General features: G+C 40.5%; 1 non-coding gene across 1 annotated transcript; it reads right to left on the reverse strand.

The window, feature by feature from the left end:
• Positions 1 to 8,551: 8,551 nt before the first annotated feature.
• On the reverse strand, positions 8,552 to 8,625 carry trnat-ugu (transfer RNA threonine (anticodon UGU)). The gene has a single exon. It is a non-coding gene; the product is annotated as a tRNA-Thr (tRNA).
• Between the last annotated feature and the right edge of the window lie 3,483 nt (positions 8,626 to 12,108).

Raw genomic sequence — 12,108 nt, forward strand, 5'->3', positions numbered from 1 at the left:
AAATCTCTTTCTGGAGCTGAGCCCTGCATGTGTTTGGGCGCATGGAAACCTAGTTATAATCTATAACTCACATTCATATTCATACTGTAGATGCTTTGAAGCTGCCTATTTGTTTTTAGAATGGATCCGCAGCACTAATATGTTTAGTCCTCTCAGAGATGTATAAAGTTGTCCACAGCTCATTGATCAGCATTTTTTACTACAGTATCAATATACATTTCTAACCTAATTAAACATATTAAGGAACTTCTAATATGTCAACACATACAGCATATTAAATCTTAATTTCTATTAAATTTATCATTTTGACTTTGTCACTATATATTTATTATATCACCTTTAAGTCTTTTATAAATAGACTGCCAAAAGATCATTAATAAAATTCATCGCTGACACAGAAATATGATCTGCATATGTGGAATCATGAGTTCAGTCATGTTCCCCCATCATATTTATATGCCTAACAAATCCTTTCACATTGAACTGGCTTGAAGATGATCAGTGAGCAGGCCTGTGAGAAAATTCACATTTCACCTGTCTCATTTACAGATAATCTCTGTGCAGCACTAATCTCTGCAACATATATACAGTATATTTAATCTGTAAGTGGGACTAACTCAACAACCTCCAGCTTTATTGTTTTTCTTCCTCACTCACACAGTGTGCAGTGATATAATCAGTGATGTAATGAGTCCCCAAATTAGGAAGGAACAGGTTGCCAGATTAGAGTCGAGCAACGAGCCAACAAAGGGGCTTCAGGAGAGGGGAGGCAGAGTTGATGGAGGAGCGGCTGTGGAGCCACAGAGAGGGGAAAGTCATTGGGAGAAAAGAAAAGTGCTGGCAGATAGTTTTATTCCTTAATTACTCCCCTTGTTAACCTCCTTCTAAAACTCTACGTCTGGTTTGTGTGCAGGTCAGCACTACAAAGTGTCTGGATGAAGAGCAGGGACAGTTTAATCCCGCCTCAGTGCAATAGAGTCTTTCTGCAGTCAGGTTCTCCTCTTGCTGTCTCTTCTCTAGATGAAAACTTTCCTCTCACATCACTCTTGTTTTTGAAGATAACGATCATGGGAGAAAGACAAGAGGTTACGTGAAGAGCACTTATCATTATCTCCTCTGTGCAGCGAGGGTTTTTCAGGCTTTCAAACCACACCTTTTCAGTGTCAATCAATCTCCAGCTCGGCCTGTTGTTCTCACCTTGTGAACTGTGATGTAAAGCAGCAGCAGCAGCAGTGGTGAATTCTAGGGTTAAGTGTAAAAAAGATTTCCCAGATCTGTATTCTGTTGTTTTATCTTGGCTTTATGCATGAGGCTGACTCAGCACCCAGCTGCACCCTGTGCTAACAGAATGTGACCTCTAATACACTAATCATGACACATCATATTGTGTTCACTTCATTTTGTAATACAAGAAAAAAATTTGTTTTTTTATCGAGGAAGGAAAGTACACTGTGTCCTGATAGTCCGTGTGATCAGAGATATAACATCTTATCAGCATGATAGCACAATAATACACTTCAACTGACATGGGTTCTGTGCACACATCTGTTAGCAGGAAGATAACATGTTCTGCAGGGTTTACACTGTTGTGTGACTGAAACGTCAAAAGGTATATTTGCAGATATTAGTGCAACAATGGCTGCAGCAGGTAGCTCTAAATCTATTATAGTAATTCTGATGCACATTTTAGCTGATCAGTCCACAAATATTATATGTTGTCTATGCATTCCTGCTGAGGTTTATTGGCTGTTTAATGTAAATATGTAGAATACATGTCAAACATCAAATCCATTCAACGGGGGTTCAGGTATTTTTTTTCCCTAGCACTTCACATCCACAGCATGATACAGGTCAATAGTAAATGTGTATGACTCAGACCAGTCTCAGTATACAAGAGTGATGTGCTGAAGGAAATCTAACAACTTGTCAAAACAAGAAGCAGAGGCACCAAAGCAGCAGTAGCTCATCAAACATCTTGACGTTTGATGGAACAAACGTCCACATCTTGCAGGCGTTTTTGAAAGAGGCTGCTGAGACTAAAGGCAGGAGATTGTTTTTCAGCATCACTTTCTTTTTCTATACTTCTATACTACACATTATTCTGCAAGTACCTCAACAAATGATGTTTTTTTTCTATCTACTGTAACATCTTACTCTAACACTCATACTTCTCTATATTAATCAAATAATATAGTACAATAATAGTGAATAATTCAGTCAGTGAAAAGGACCATGGCAATTTTTTTTATAAATAATTTAAATCTTATTTTTTTATATACTTAAAGATGCAACAAAGTAAAAGCCCAGATCCTGCTGTTTAATAAAACCATTGGACCATGTATTTGCTACCACTTAAGAATCACAATGGCCACTTACACTCACACATATACACATACGCCTAACAACCAGTAGGAGGAAGCACATGCTTTCTCTCTACACTTCCTGACCTAGTTTGAGGTCTGAGCGTCTAGGACATTTTGTTCTAGTCTCATCCATCGTTCCCCTTTTTCTCACATGAGGTCAATGAGGTTTTAAGTAGCTTAAAGCCCAGCAACTCAGGCGACTGACTGAGTCCAAAGAAAGGGAACATATTTCACATTCATGTGCAAAGCTTATAGTAGGAATGTACTTTTTATGTAACCAGCAGCACTGTGATACAGAAGAATTAAAAGTTGAACACTTTAGCAAAGTGCTGTCTTCTCCCTGACCTGTTTACTTGTGTGATATAAATCCAAAGCACTTGAAGTACTCTGTATTTTAAAGATTTGGACCCATTCATTTTTTCCAGTTGGCCATGCTTGATCAGCAAATCTGACCTATATCTTCTCTGGGCACTGTTTATATAATTGTACATGGGATGGGGGTGTGTGTGTGTGCATGCAATGAGAGAAACAAACCCATGACAGTGTTCATCTACACTAGTGCACTTATACTCCAATCACTCACACAGACACAGTACAATAGTGCACACATTTGCTCACATCATGCTGGAACTGTATTGTCACTGCTCAGTGCTGGAAAAAGTTCATGCAGCGAAAGTTTGTAAAAGTTCAGCACTAAGAGGATTATGTTACGTAAAAGTTTTTGTTGTGTGTGTGTGTGTGTAGGCATCTTTAGCAGTGTTGCTGATCAAACAACGATAATGCAGCAGTTGGATCATGTGGGTATGTACGTGTGGAGAAGCCAGTGTGATGCCTACGTGACTGAATGAGTCACTGTGAGTTGTGTCCTGCTGAGTTGTCGTTACAGGTGAATTCCTGGACAGGTGACACATGATCTCATTTCTGTGTTTATTAGTGGCACAGTAGGAAGAAAACAGACTGCAAGAGTGCAGGTCTGGAAATCAACAATTATGCATCCATCATTAGAAAGATGTAGCCAGGAAATGCCATATTTCATGACAATGATGCCACTTGGCAAAGTGGATGTTTAAGCGCAGCAAATCTCCAGCAGTATGCCTGTGCAGCACAGAGAGGGACTCTGTGATACCTTCCAGCAGGCCTGTCAGTAGGCATATCCCATAGCTGAACAAAATGTACAGAGCAGCCACCACTAAACCCATGAAAGGCCTTGCCAGTCAGCCAAAACAGCTGCCTTTGTTCAGCCTATCACTAATCTTCTGCAAACCGTTAGGATGAAGCACATTGTGCCTACCACCCTTGCGGTGACAATGCAGATTAAAGACGTACAGGGAAAAGCTTCAGGATGAAATGTTGTGAAATTAAGTTGTCTGTATTGACAAAGCCAACTGACAAATAACATTCTGACATAAAAGTCTTTGCCTGTTTGTTGGTACCCTCAGTGTTGTGTGTGTGTGTGTGTGTGTGTACATGTTTTTCTGTTCAGAGCACTGCAAACCAACACAATTAAACACCGTGCATCTACAGTAAATGGAGGTCAGTCAGTGTGCAGCTGCCTTAGATCACCTTGAGGCTCATTATTGAATGTACACGCCTCTGTCTCCCTCACTGAAAACAAGTCGCTTGTACATTCGTCATCAGCCTTTCTGTGGCTGTTTTGTAAAGTGAAAGCGGTCGTATTCAGAACACTCTGTCCTTGGTTGTTTTTTTTTTTTACAAAAGGAAGTGGCTGAAAACCACCTACATACACGCACGCATGCACGTACACCAGCCTTCACGTACACCAAATCATCATTTATAATAGGAAGTCGTCTATCTGTTGACAGCAGAGTCTCGGATGAATGAGCTTTGCTTAATACATTTAATAACTACAGCTATAGTTACTGTTACATAAAATGTTGTTATATTTCTCATTTAGATGTTTGAATAGCCAGTACGATGAAAAGCCATGAGGTTTATCCATGCAGTACAGTTTTTAAAGAATCATGTGAAACTTAAAACTTAACTTTTATATATTGACCACTCTGCAGTCACGATGCCAGCAGAGTAAGCACAGCACGCAGCAAGCATCCTCCAAGGGAAGGTGACAAGGACACTTGTTTTTTGACCTATTCTCTCCAAGCTTCTCACCTCATCTCTAGCCTGCCTCCTTCATTTGGCCCCTCCCTGTAACAGCTCATAACCATCACTGACTATTGGAGCACAGGCTGGTAAATCAAACACTTTCTCTTTAACCACAGCAGTCCTGCTGGTCCCATACTGATCTTCCTGTCCATTTTATGCTCCATTTTACCATGAACAAGACCATGAAATACTGTAATCTCCTTTGCCTGGGGGCAACAACTCACCCTCAACCCAGAGGGAGCAATTTACCTATGATCTTAGACATCCTGCCGCTTCACGACCACAGCTGTGTTTCTGTGCTGCTCCTGTTCTGGAGAAGCCGCAGGGACATTTTACTATAAATCACCAGATATGTTTACAACAAAATCCACAAATTTTCATTTTGTTACAACGCTAGTCTTTCCTGATCTTAAATAAAGGGAAGCAGTGTACAACCACATGTTTAAAAAGTCCAGTTCTTTTCAAGGAAGGAGGGAATTCCACAGTGGAAGCAAGTGCTGCTCGCCTGTCACCATTCAGAGTGTACAAAGTTTTCCCTGTAGCTACGGTATATGGTTTGAGTGTCCTTTACATTTATCTCCTTGCCATATAAAACAGGATAGACAGATATAAGAAAAAGCTTCAATGCTGCAACTTAAGGACATCGATTGATTTGAAAGATCCTTTTCTTAAAAAAGTTTCACCACGGGCTAAACCCTGAGACAAGATGTGAAATAGTTGGAATGTTGGACTGTTGATAGCACTGTATCACACTTATTATTGGATACATATGCTTACATGTAAATGCACTGTCGTGTGACAATGACAACAACTTTATTATTCTGTAGATAAACATTTAACCCCCTGATATGTATTGGTTGTCGTGATAAATAGGAGCAGTTTAGTGTTCTAAGTTTGACCCTGGTGGGCTCTGACATTATAAAATACATGAATTTATCATGAACACACTGTTTTCCGAGTGTGTGTACAAAACTGTGGGACTCCTCTCCACCCATTAAAAGTTTTTAATCCATTTAGGTTTTTATTTATTTACTTTTTGCTCTTTTATTTAGGATCTCCACCCCTTTTGACATCACACAGCCTTCCTGTGCGCTCCTTTTTCTTGCTGCATTGTGTCTGTGTGTCTTTTGGTCTTGTTGGAGTTACTTCAGTTAGTAGTGATCCATTTCCACCTTATTATAGTGATCTTTAGAAAATGATACAGAAATATTTCCATTAAGAAGTGAGAGTTAGCAAGAGAGAGAAAACTGCATATTCATACACACACAGAGACACACACACACAATGACTGGTGAATCATTCCAGTTGTCTCTCGAGCCCAGATGAAAATCTACCCAAACAGTGGTGGCACGCAAGCAGCAGCCGTCTGGGCGTCGTGCCAGTCGGCGGAAAGGAGACACAGCGTGCTAGGGACAGGCGAGGTCATGCTGTTTTCCTACTCAGCAGGTTTAATAGGCATGAGTTTAAGGAGGTGCATGTGCTCTGTGAAAAATGGAAATAATAAGAAGACATAGACTAATATCTCTTGACCTGTTGCCAGGAGTTTAAATCCATGCAGGTGCAGTTTGTGCTGCAGCACAGAAAACAAATGAAGCGTTAAAAGTGAATCTTGCACTTTACTTTGTTGAAAAACTGCTTAACACTTGCAAAATGTACTTGTATGCAAGCAAACTCTTACTACAAATATACTTCTAAATGATTCAAATATTGAAGTAAAATTCAATTTTCTCATTTTTTGCAGTACAAAATATAAATATGAGTACAAAGTATGACAAAGAGGATAATTGCAGTATAAACAAAACCACGTAACTGATGCACCTAGACTTGACCCTGATGCACACGCCTAAGCACCCAGGTGCTCTCGGAGGAATGCATTTAATGTGTCTGCTGTTGTTCTCACCTGTAAGAGCTCACACATGTTTGTTCTAACTGATGCAACCTCTGGGCACGAGCCAGAATGCAATTAAGATATCTGCCTGTAGGGGGCTCACTGCAACAAGATTCCTCATTCATTCTTTGCAGGTTTGCAGCAAGAACTGACAATCCATCAAGTGATTTTAATCATTGTTTAACAGGTATAAAGAGTTTAGACAGACACCACATGAGTGTACTCAGGGATACTGGTTCAGGGTTTAGTGTTCTTCTTGTCAGTATATTCACTGGATCAGAGAGCATTTTACACCTCGTTGAAGGCTGTCACTTACACATAAGGAGCATGGACTAGCTGCAACCTGCACAGAATGAAAGGTTGGAAAGAAGTGGGGCCTTGAACAAACACTGTTACGCATAAATGATCCGCTGGAGGGTGAAGGTGTAACTGTAGAAACTGCAGGCCTCTAGATGGCCCACTAATACTACCTGTACTACCTGTGTCTCTGACTGGGTGCGTTTTTTTGTTTCTCATCTCATAAAATCCTGGCTGACTCACTGTTTGTGCAAAGAGCAGGATGCTGAAACATTTAATTTCTAATACACTCTGTGTTTTTTGGATCGACAAAAAGAAACTTCCACAATTATGTTTGACACCTGTTGCCAGCGGCAGCACAGGATTTGGTCATCAGCCCAGATGTGAATGTGTGAAAATGAATGAATGTAAATAAAGGTGTTTCTGGCAAATGTGTGCATCCTGAAATGAAGGCATGTAAAGCTTGAAAAAACAACCACAGGCTTGAATGTGGTGCTATACAGCTGTGACATTTTAGTGGTGCAGCCAAACAGACTCATGCCAGCGTGCACTTACCATAGCCTCCTTCTCATATCCTGACAAGTGCAGCGTGAGCCAGATTTCTGCATCTGCTTTATGTCTCTGACAGACCTGTCAGGGTCGCACTGACCGTTACACAGTTGTTGCTCATCCCCAGAGGAAAAAAAGCAACACAGAGTTTAAAAGAGAAGAGAATAACTTATCTATACCGAAAAATAGGCATAATTGTGGCGTGTATTTTGTCAGTATATATGTGTGTTTTTACATGTTTATTCATTGTCAACACCTCATGTAGCAACATGGCTAGTGTCTTCACAGCAACTTACCACCAGCCAGGAGCTCTTCAACGTGCACACAAACACTTCCTGGCTGTGATTTTACAGTTTGCCATATAAAGCTGCTTTTTTTTGGCTGTTAATCTCACTCGATCTCTTTTAATTTGTTTGGCTTTTAGTGTTCCCATAGGAGACTCCTCTCCTTGGCAGACAAATAAGCCCCTGCCTGGATCTCAATGGTGCCAAACTGCTTGAAGGAAGCAGTTTGTTTGTTAAAGCAGACAGAGTGTAATAAGGCTAAAACCTTTTCCCTGAAAAAAGTCCTCAGTGGGGTCTAAAGAACTGATGCTGGAAAACCCCACAAATCTACTTTCACTTTTGCAGCCAGCATGTATTGTCATGTGATGCTGGCTTACGCAACATGTTACTTCCAGTTAGTGTAAGTGGATGTAACATTTTGCTTTTGGATGAGGAATGGTTGAAACAGGATTAACCACACTTCTGTTACAGGGCATTGAGGTGGCAAATGGGATTGGCAAGTGGGGTGACATGTCACTATAGTACCCATTGAAACAGTGACACAAGTTACTGCAGAGCAGTTTGTTAAATGTTGTGACCAGCTTTGTTCCTCTAAATCTAACCAATTATTGTAATCCCTAAACCAGCCCACAGGTGAAGATGACAGTAAAAATGTGGTCAGTTTGGATCAGAGTTAAGCCACGTTATATAGTTGAAACAACAATCTGTTTATTGGTTAATGTTTATGTTGTTATGTTAAAAAAACAAACTTTTTTAAAGACATACAGCAAGAACTGAAGAGACCTACACTTTGGATGGATACCTTCACTTCTTTAGCTGCATCAAACTTCGCCTAACAAGCAGACACACACACACTCCTTCATTATATATATGTTTTTAGAGCCGATTTTCTAGCTATAGTCTCCCATAGGATGCATCGTGACTACACATGTAGCATTATTATGTAGTATTATAAAGGAACATTCTGCAGTTTTTACTTCACAACATTTCTTTGGGAAGTAAGATAAGATAATTCTTTAGTAGTTCCCAAAAGGAGAAGTTCACAACAAAGGCACTGCTGGGATTTGAACCCAGGATCTCCTGTTTACAAGACAGGCACTTTGACCAACTAAGCCACAGCGCCACAGTGGTGTTTCACCATATTTAAAAAGCTGCCTCGTTATTGCCCGAAAACATTACACATGTGTTACTGTGCACAAAACAAATTAAATTTATCAAAATTGCGTGAGTGTTTAATGTTATGATGATGAGGCTGGGTTGTTTCATCACAGGAAGCAGAGCCACCCTAAAGCTGGGGCCTCCAGCTGAGGTCATTTCGCCACTGTTGAGTCGCCTTTCAGTCTATCTCACAGATAGAGGAAGTTTGTGGTAACTCCATGCTGCACTTCACATCTGCTGGGTGTGACGGGAAAAAACGTCTTAAGTTGTCACCTCACTGTCACGTGGTTCACTTCTGCTTTCTGCAGAGGTATAAAACCCAGCGAGTTATTCTTGTGCTCACAGCACGCCTGTGCTGTCACAGAGCAGCAGGTGTGTGTGTGTGTGTGTGAGTGAGTGAGTGTAAATTTTGCTAGTTAAGTTAATTTGGTCACATTAACATGTTTGTGTTAACTTTTTTGTTCCTATGCATAGTTCTAAAATCATTGTTTTTTTTAATTAATAGTTTTATGTTTATCATTTATTATATTCATAAACAGAAGTCACATAATTGTCCCATGGGACATTTAACTGTGTGTATATATATGTTTGCATGGGTGTGAGTTTGGGTGTGGATGTCTTACCTTTATACCCATGATTATGTGGATGTATTTGTTTGTGTCTCTGAGCCGAAGTGTGTGCTGTCTGTTTGTACGTTCTACTTGTATAGGCAAGTAGTGAAAATGTTCAGTGCACTGTACTTGCACTAACATCTCCCTCATTTTGAATGAAAGCCTATGGTAGATCTCTTCATAATGAAACTGTGCCGTTATATAACTTTGTTTAACCACAGTCTTTGTGCCAGAACAGCTATTGAAGAAGTGGAAGGGTATAATTTGTCAGGCAGTGAGGTAGTTGGCAGGCAGTTAAAAAAAAAAAAAAACACTTCACGCTTTCATAAAACCACATGACAAGGTTTGATTATGATACATAAGAGGTCTCTTTCATTTTTACTCTATGAACAATTGACAACATTTAACACAGCTGGTGGATGTATTGCACCGCAGAAAATGTAATAAACCTAGCAGTGACACCGTTTCATAACATGCAAATTAACTTAGCAGCCAGCACTGAAAGCTTGTTTTGCTTCATGTTTATGGTGGAGTATAGGCCCATCATTCAGGGTTCCGGCTGAAACAGATTGATGCAGTAAGCAGTTTGATGAGTTAATTCGGTCTTATCAGGAATTATCAAGGAACTTTTACTTCCTTACATTGAAAATCTTTTGACCACAGAGGATGTCTGAAGGGGAATGTACACTTACTAATGAGATTGTGCAGCAGCACGGGATCAAAAAGAGGCTATTCCTATTGCCAGGTAGCAGGCTTTCCAAAACAGTACTGGTACTGGGACCAAAATTGGCCCACTTGTGGTACACTTGCATATTTTGGCCTTCGGACTTCAGCAGATGACAAAAAACGTGTCACATGGCCATGGAAAGTGTGACTCAGCCTTTAGTTATAGACTCATGTTGTTAACAAACTTAACTAAATCAGGAAGCCCCAGGCATGTATTTATGTTATTTCACATGAATTCATCTGAGCTCATACCTGTGCATAGGCAGAGCTTTGCTGTCACACCTGTGAAGCCAGACTACAGATTACAGATTACAGCTGCTCCAGCTGGGCGTCGGCTCGCTCTGCTCGTTCCTGTTTTGAATGGCAGTTGAAATGCACACAAACGGGGTCACATACAGACAAATGCAGACACAAATAGGAAGATGCCAGAGATGTAAAGTCCAGAGAATCTGGCACAATTTAAGAAAAATATACCGTAAAAACATACTAATTTTACATGTGCTGTGCTATTATTATTTTTCTTTTTTTGTTGTTGACACCATCAGAAAATAAAGTCGTGTTATTTGGTTACCCTCTGCACTCTGCGCTCTTCATTACATCAATTAGTGTTGTTTTGAAAGCTCATGCGAGCTGAACATACAGTATTTGTGTAGTTCACTGCACAACCCCAAACTCACATGGAACTCCAAAAAAGCACACTTGATCCACAAACAAGCAGTATTCTCACCTGCAGCTGCACTGGTCCTGACTAGCTGGAACCATCATGGCGGCGGCTATGTTGTCACTCTCCAGGGAGACGGTAGTAATTGGTCATTTGTTTTTTCACCTGTCTGGGAACATTATGTAACTTCAGCACACTGGCGGCAAGGTCACAGAATCTCACGCGGGGGCAAACATCAGTCCTTAATCTACCAACTGTTAGAAAGACAGGCCTGCTAATGTGGTTATGAAAAGGCTTTCTTGCTGCGTTTGAACTATGAAGCATTTAAACGGTAACATTTAGTTTGGGTGTGTATTGTATTTTGTGTAAGTTAAGCTCAATGTAAAGACTGTGCTTCATGCTGGAAGCATCTACGGCTTGTTTTTATTTTATTAGTACCCAGTGATTCCTGGGAGCATTAAACTGCGGCTGTCGTCATGGGTGGCTTGGCTCGGATGTTTTTTTTGCTTCCATTTTCAAATCTGACTCTCTTATCTTTCATTTCCACTTAATCCCTCTGCTAACACAGCAATGCCAGCATTTTGCCATATCATTTATATATAGCTGTGATTCAGGGTCAAGTTGGCACGAAGCCAGTAGGAACTTCTTTTTAACATTTTGTTCCCTGTGCTGACTGATTGCTCTCCACTGTGGGGATCTTCTGTCACAGGTTATGCTGTATTTTGAAATGGAGCCACAAGTAGTGACCTAGTTGCAAATATTTCATCGTCATCTTGAGATTAAAGAAACCACATCTTTAGCAAATCTGAATTCTGCAATGGTTGACTGGAATATCGGCACATTGTGAAAGGCATTAGAGCATTCTATAGCATTTTTCTCACACCCTGATGTTGCAAAAATAGTGAGAACTTGAAAGTAAGAATACAGCTTGCATCATATGTGACAGAAACAGACTCATTGGTACAGAGGCTTGGGAGGATGACACCAAACAGTTACATTCTTAGCCTGCAGTGGAAGGTTATGCAATGTCTGCTTCGGGTTCTCAGAGTGTTTTTGGTCATTTCTGAAATGCCCCATTCTTACACCAGAGAAAAGGCCAACTGCTGTGTGCAGTGTACTGGCTCATGCTTCTGAAGCATGTAAAGTGCCAGTAGTGCCATCTGGCCTCTTTCCCTTGTCTTCACTTCTGAGGAAACTCACTTTATATTTAATTTCTTATGCAAAAATAGTGAATATGTTTCTGTTATCGTAGATTCAGTAGCCCAACGTTAACCCTTTTTTCATAAACAGTAAAAGCCCAGTCAAAACAGTTTTGTTATCCCCTCCACGTCCACTAATCTTTGAAATCTACCCCTGACTCCCTTCTCTCTCCACGGCTGTCCCCTTCAACTAAGCACTTGTTTTGCAAATGTTCCCCTGCGGGTGGCTGTGGAGGAAGGCTGTGAGTTGT

Source organism: Parambassis ranga, chromosome 10 (assembly GCF_900634625.1).
Source record: "Parambassis ranga chromosome 10, fParRan2.1, whole genome shotgun sequence".
In the NCBI taxonomy this organism is placed as follows: domain Eukaryota; kingdom Metazoa; phylum Chordata; class Actinopteri; family Ambassidae; genus Parambassis; species Parambassis ranga.